Genomic DNA, 7,242 nt, shown 5'->3' with positions numbered 1-7,242 from the left:
AGGATCGCACAGGTTTGAAGCCAGCCTCAGCTACTTAGTGGGGCTCTCAGCAACTTAGTGAGACCATGTTTCCAAATAAAATATAAAATAGGTCTGGGAGTATAGCCCGGAGGTAGAAAGCCTCTGGGTTCCACCCCCAGTATCACCAAAAACAAACAAACAAACAAACAAACAAAAAAACCATGCTGTTTTTAATACTATAATTCTGCTGTGTAGTTTGAAGTCACATATTGTGGTGCCTCTTGCATGGTTCGAATTGCTAAGAATTAATTTACCTATTCTGCTCTTCTGCGTTTTCATATGTATATTCTTTTTTTTTTTATTTTTTTATTAAATTTTATTTTATTGGTGCACTGTATTCATACATCATAGTGGGATACAAACTTTTGTAGACATACATGCACACATCGCCCAGTCAGCCCCCACCCGATCCCCACCCCATTCTCTCCCCATCCCTCCTTCCCATGCTTGGCTTAGTGGTTGACATCTAGTATTATAGCAATTTATCCAAAATTAAAAATGGTAATCTCACATAACAGTTTCATTTGTCTGATACCAAGCATTTGATGATTTAAAGATAGCATTTCAATATTTCTTTTTGCTTTCTTTCTTACTAGAGCATATTTTTTTCTGTTTTTTTAGGTGAAACTATCATATATTTATATATTTATTTTTCAGAAAAAAAATCTATCCTAATATGGAATATGAATTCTAGATACCCAAAACGATCTTGAAAAAGAACAAAGCTAGCAGATATATATTTTCTGATTTCAAACCATATAAAGCTACAATAATTGAAACAGTGTAGTACTGTTCTAAAGGCAGATATATAGACCATTGGAGTTAAATACAAGCCTAGAGCTAAATTCTTCCCTATATTGTCAAGTTATTTTTGACAAGGTTTCCACGAACATTTGGTGGTGGAAATAATAATCTTTTAACTAAATATTGTTGAAAAATAATAATTACATGGAAAAGAATAAAATTGGACCTTTACCTAATCCCATATACAAGTATTAACTCAAAATAGATAAAAGACCTAAATATAAATCTTAAGACTATAAACTTTTAGGAGAAAATCTGGGTCATAAAACCTCACAACATTGAAATTGGCAGTGATTTCTTGGATATGATTTCAATGGCACAGGCAACAGAAGAATATACAAACTCCCTAAAAAATAAAAGAAAATATTGTATATCCAAAGACAATGTAAACAGAGTTAAAAGTTACTAATAGAATTGGATAAAATATTTCCAAATGCTATATCTGAAGGTATATTAATATTCCAATTAGAAATCCTAAAAATTAACAACAATAAAGGCAAACAATACAACTTAGAGATAGGTAAAAGACTAACATAAATAATGAATCTCCACAGATAACCAATCTTAGTTGTCTGTTGGATGGAAACTCTTGTTTCTCTGGTTCTGGTGAGTGTTACCTATTTCTTCTTTGTAGTTAATCTCTTTGAGTATTTTCTCTAGCGCTGGTTTTGAAGACATAAATTCCTTCAGTTTCTGTTTGTCATGGAAGCTTCTTATTTCTCCATCTAATTTGATAGAAAGTTTTGCTGGATAGGAAATTTTTGGCTGGAAGTTGTTTTCTTTCAGAGTTTGGAATATGTTACTCCAAGCCCTTCTGGCTCTCATGACTTGGTTTGTGAAGTCTGGAGTGATTCTAATTGGTTTGCCTCTGAATGTCACTTGGCCCTTTGTTTTTGTTGCCTTTAAGATTATCTGCTTGGCTTCCACATTGGTCATTTTGACAATTATATGGCGTGGGGATCCTCTTCTCCGATCCTGTCTAAAGGGAGTTCTATAAGTTTCCTGGATCTGTGTATCAACCTGTTGCTCTATATTTGGAAAATTTTCTGCTATTACTTCCTTGAAGAGATTGTTGATCCCTTTGGTATCACTTTCTTTTCCCTCCTCTATTCCAATTATTCTTAGGTTAGCTCTCTTAAGATGGGCCCATATTTCTTCAATGTCAGATTCCTGCTGTTGGATATTTTTTTCTAGATTAGAAACTATGCATTCATTTTTGGATTGCTCATCTTCTAAGAGCGAGATTCTGTTCCCCATGTGGTCTAATCGGTTGTTTGTGCTTTGAATTGAGGCCTTTACTTCATTAATTGCATCCTTTATCTCTTTTTGGCTCTCTCTGAGTTCTTTTCGAAGCACCTCTATTATTTCTACAGTTATTTTCCTGATTTGATCTTCTAGAAATCTCTGATTTTCTGTTTTATCAGGTTCTGATGTTGTGGGGTTGTGCACATTCATTACTCCAGTGTTATTCCTCTTTCCCATGATTTCGGAGGTTTGTGCCTTCTCTGGGTTCTTCCCTTGGGTCACTATGGCTTCACTTAAGGTGCTCTGGATCTCGAGTCTGTATTATCTCAGACCCCACTACTCCTTTACTGGGTTGTATCATAGAGTCTCCGACCCAGGGAGTCGATAGAGGCTGCTTTAAACTATGGGGGGTGCCAGGTTGCACGTTCTCCTATGGTGTGATATCTCTGCCACCTCCACTCCCTCACTGGGTCAAGTCCCAGGAGGCCCAATACTGCGATTTCTCCTTTGTGGCCCGCAATTTGACTCACTGTTCTTGAGTACGCAGATGTAGCTGTACTGGACTCGGTGAATTCACTGCTGCTGCCGCCACCGGTGGCAATATGGCGCCTCTGCCACGCCCTTGGCCATGAGGCTGGCGTGTTTTTTCTTTTCTGGTTTTGATTTCCACTCTGAATCCCTGCAGCGTGTGCTGAGCTCAGCCACTGGGAGCTTTAAATGCTGTCTGCGCCGAAAGATCCCGCCTGGCTGTTCCGCAGCGGCTCTCCTGGCTTGCTGTAGCCGTCCGTTGAGTTCGCCGCTGCCGCCGGCAGTATGGCGCTGCTGCCGCGTCCTCGGGCGCGTGTGTCTCCTCTGTGGCCCTGAGCTCTGTTCTCAGTCCGCTTTCTCTCTGGAGCCTGGTGGTTTTTTTTTGTTTTTCTGGTGATGGTGTTTTCTGGCTATGAAAGGCGCTCTTTTTGTGGTAATGGAGATTGGTTGTTAGCGGGACTCTTAAGCCCCGCTTTTCTCGGTCGCCATCTTACCGGAAGTCTCATATGTATATTCTTGTTTACAATTGAAAAATGAGTAAAATTTTGTGGTCTGTTCATAAAATTACATACAATGCCGCAGGAGATTGAATCCATCATTGCTTCAGTTTAACTTTCTATATAAAAAAGTGCATGTTTTGCTAGCATAGTGGTGCACACTTACAAGCATTTGTGAGTCTAAGACAGGAGGAGGCTGAGAGAGGAGGATGGCAGTTCAAGGACAACCTCAGATACTTAGTGAGGCCCTTTGCAACTCAGGGAGATTCTGTTACAAAATAAGGAATAAAAACGAAGGCTGGGGGTATAGCCTGGAGGTTATAATGTCCCTGGGTTACATTCCCAGTATTGCAAAAAAAAAAAAAAATAGGAAAGTGCATGTTTCAATAGAAAACTTTATTTTGCAGAAATTTTTTTATTGGTGAATTGTAGTAATACAACTTAATGGGATACAAGATGGTGGAGACATACACACATACTTTGCCCAATTAGCCCTTAATCAGTTCCTATCCTATTCCCTCCCATACCTTTTTATCATGTTTGGCTTAGTGATTGACTTAGATATGTTTGTTAAAGTACATCAAGTGCATTAGAGGACGTCCCTTTCCCCCCTTCTCATCCCTGCAGGTTGCCTTATTCCTCTTATGACCCATTTCTCCCTAGCTCTCACATATTAGGGAGAACATCCGATTTCTTATTTTTTGTGACTGACTAATCTCACTTAACATAATGTCTTCCAGCTTCATCCATTTCCCTGTAAATGTTGTAATTGTGTTTTTCTTTATGGCTGAGTAAAATTCCATTTTGTACATATCCCATAGTTTTGTAATTAATTCATCTGTTGATGGCTGGTTCCATAGTTTGGTAATGGTGAATTGTGCAGCTATGAACATAGATACACAGGCATCAGTTTGGTAGTTTGGTTTCCTTTCTTTTGGGTAGAAACCCAGAAGTGAGATTGATGGATCAAATGGTCAGTTCATTCCCATTCTCCTGAGGATTCTCCATACTATTTTCCAAAGTGGTTGCGCTAATTTGCAATCCCACCAACAATGTTTTAGTGTTCCCACTTCACATCCTTGCCAGCATCTTTTGTTCTTTGTGTTTTAATGACTGCCATTCTAGTTGGAGTTAGGTGAAATCTCAGGGTAGTTTTGATTTGCATCTCTCTGGTTGCTAATGGTGTCTAGCATTTTTTCATGCATTTATTGGCCATTTGAATTTCTTCCTTCATAAAATGTCTATTTAATTCACTTGCCCTTTTTTCAATTGGGTTATTTGTTTTCTTAGTGCCGAGTTTCTTGAGTTCTCTGTATATTCTAGATATTAGTCCTGTAGTCGGAGGAGTAGGTGGCAAAAATCTTCCATTCTGTTTATTCTTAGTTGAGGTCCTGGATAGTTTTCTTTGTTGAACAGAAGCTCTTCAGTTTAATGCAATCCCATGTATTGATTCATCTTCTAGTTTCTTGTGTCTTTGGGGGGTGTTGTTGAGAAAGTTTGTACCTGTGCCTATGTGTTGCAGTGCTGGACCTATGTCCTCTTTAAGGAGCCTCAAGATCCCTGGTCTAATTTCTAAGTCTATGATCCATCTTGAATTGACTCTTGTGCAGGGTGAGAAAGTGACTTCCATTTTTCTGCATATGGTTAACCAGTTTTGTAAACACCATTTGTTGAACAGGCTATATTTTATTGCAGTGTATATTTTTTGGCCCCTTTGTAAAAAATCAATTGTCTTAAGTGTGTGGATTTGTTTCTGAGTCTTCAATTCTGCTCCATTGTTCAATATATCTGTTTTTTTTTTTTTTTTTGCCAGTACCATAGTGTTTTTATTACTAGGGATTTGTTAGTATAGTTTAAAGTCAGGTATTTTGGTTCCTCCTGCATGGTTTTTGTTACTAAAATCTACTTTGGCTCTTCTGTTTTTTTGTTTTTTTTTGTTGTTGTTCCAAATGAATTTAGGGATTGATTTTTGTATGTCTGTGAGAAATGATCTTGGTAATTTAACGGGTATTGTGCTGAATCTGTAGATCACTTCTGGAGGTATAGCCATTAGATGGTATTTGTTCTGCCTATCTATGAACATGGAAGATCTTTCCATCTTCTAAGGTCTTCTTCAATTCCTTTTTTTAATGTTTCATAATTTTCTTTTTTTTGTGGTACTAGGAATGGAATCCAGGGGCCTTCTATCTCTGGGCTGCACTCCCAGACCTATTTTATATTTTATTAGGAAACAGGGCCTTTTAAGCTAGCTCAGGCTGGCTTCGAACTGTGTGAGCCTCCTTTCTCAGCCTCCCAAGTGCAGGGATTACAAGCATGCGTCACCATGCCAGGCTCATAATTTTCCTTGTAGAGGTCTTTTGCCTCCTTGGGTAGTTTATTTCTAAGTATTTTTTTTTGGTGGAAAATCCTGAGTGGAATTGTTTTCTGGATTTATTTTTCAGTGGCTTTGTGGTTGATTCCATACTTTGGCAATGGTGAATTGTACAGCTATGAACATAGATATGCATGTATTAGTTTGGTCATTCCTTTAGCTTCTGTTTGTCATGAAAATTTTATTTCCCCATCTAATTTGAGTGATAGTTTTGTTGGGTAGGAAATTTTTGGTTGCAAGTTGTTTTCTTTCAGAGTTTGGAGTATGTTACTCCAGATCCTTCTGGCTTTCATAACTTGGTTTGGGAAGTCTGCAATGATCATAAATGGTATGCCTCTGAATGTCACTTGGACTTTTGTTTCTGTTGCCATTAAGATTCTCTCCTTGGCTTCTACATTCATCAGAAAAGCTTCTGATTTTTTAGGATTTATTTTGTATCCAGATACCATGCTGAATTTGTTGATCAGTTTGGTAAGCCTTTTGGTTGAGTTTGTTGGGTCTTCTAAGTATAGTATCATGTCATCTGCAAATAGTGAAAGTTTGAGTTCTTCTTTTCCTCTCTGTACTCCTTTGATTTCCTTTTCTTGCCTTATTGTTCTGGCTAGAGTCTCAAGTACTATATTGAAGAGAAGTGGTGATAATGGACATCCTTGTCTTGTTCCTGTTTTTAGGGGACATTCTAGGAGTTTTTCCCCAATTAATATAATGTTGGTTGTGGGTGTATTGTAGATTGCCATTATGATGTTGAGGTATACTCCTTCTGATTCTCTGCAGTGCTTTTTATCATAAATGGATATTGGATTTTATAAAATGCTTTCTCAGCATCTATTGAAATAATCACGTAATTTTTGTCTTTGATTCTGTTTATATGATGAATAACATGGATTGATTTTCATATGTTGAACCAGCCTTGCATCCCTGGGATGAAGCCTACCTAGTCATGGTGTATGATTTTCTTGATTTTTTTTTTTTTGCTGGTACTGGGGTTCCTGGAAGCCCTTCTACCTCCGGGCTACACTCCCAGGCCTATTTTTTTATATAGTTTTTCACTTGGAAACAGGGTCTCTTAAGCCAGCGAGGCTGGCTCCAAACCAGCGGAATCCTCCTGTCTCCGCCTCCCAAGCACGGGGATTACAAGCGTGCGCCACCATGCCTGGCTCTTGATGTGGTTTTGCATGTGTGTTGCTAGTACTGTGTTTAGCAGTTTTGCATCCAAGTTCTTCACAGATATAGGCCTGTAGTCTTCTTTCCTTGAGCTGTCTTTATTTGGTTTTGGAATTAATGTAATGTTGGCATCATAGAATGTATTTGGAAGAGTATAGAATCATAGAATGTATTTTTTCTGTATCATGAAATAGATTGAGGAGTATCAGAGTTAGCTCTTCTATATATGTTTTATAAAATTTACTTGGGAAACCATCTGGTCCTGGGCTTTTCTCTTATGGTAACTTCTTTATTGCTGTTTTAATATTTTTGATTCCTATTGGTTGGTTTACATTTTTTTTTCTATCTTTTTGACTCAGCTTAGGCAGGTTGTATTTATCCATAAAGTTGTCAGTTGCCTCCAGATTTTCCATTTTGTTAAAGTATAGTTTTTTCAAAGTCATTTCTGGTAATCCTCTGGATTTCTCCACTGTGATATCTCCTTGCCCATCTCTTTCATAATTTTTGTTGATTCTCTTTTTTTGATTAGGTTGGCTAGTGGTTTATCTATCTTGTTACTTTTTTTTTTTTTGAGAAACCAGCTTTTGGTTTTGTTGATTTTTTTGTATTTTT

Source organism: Muscardinus avellanarius (assembly GCF_963383645.1).
Source record: "Muscardinus avellanarius genome assembly, chromosome: 10".
Taxonomy (NCBI): Eukaryota; Metazoa; Chordata; class Mammalia; order Rodentia; family Gliridae; genus Muscardinus; species Muscardinus avellanarius.
This window is presented reverse-complemented; position numbering follows the sequence as displayed.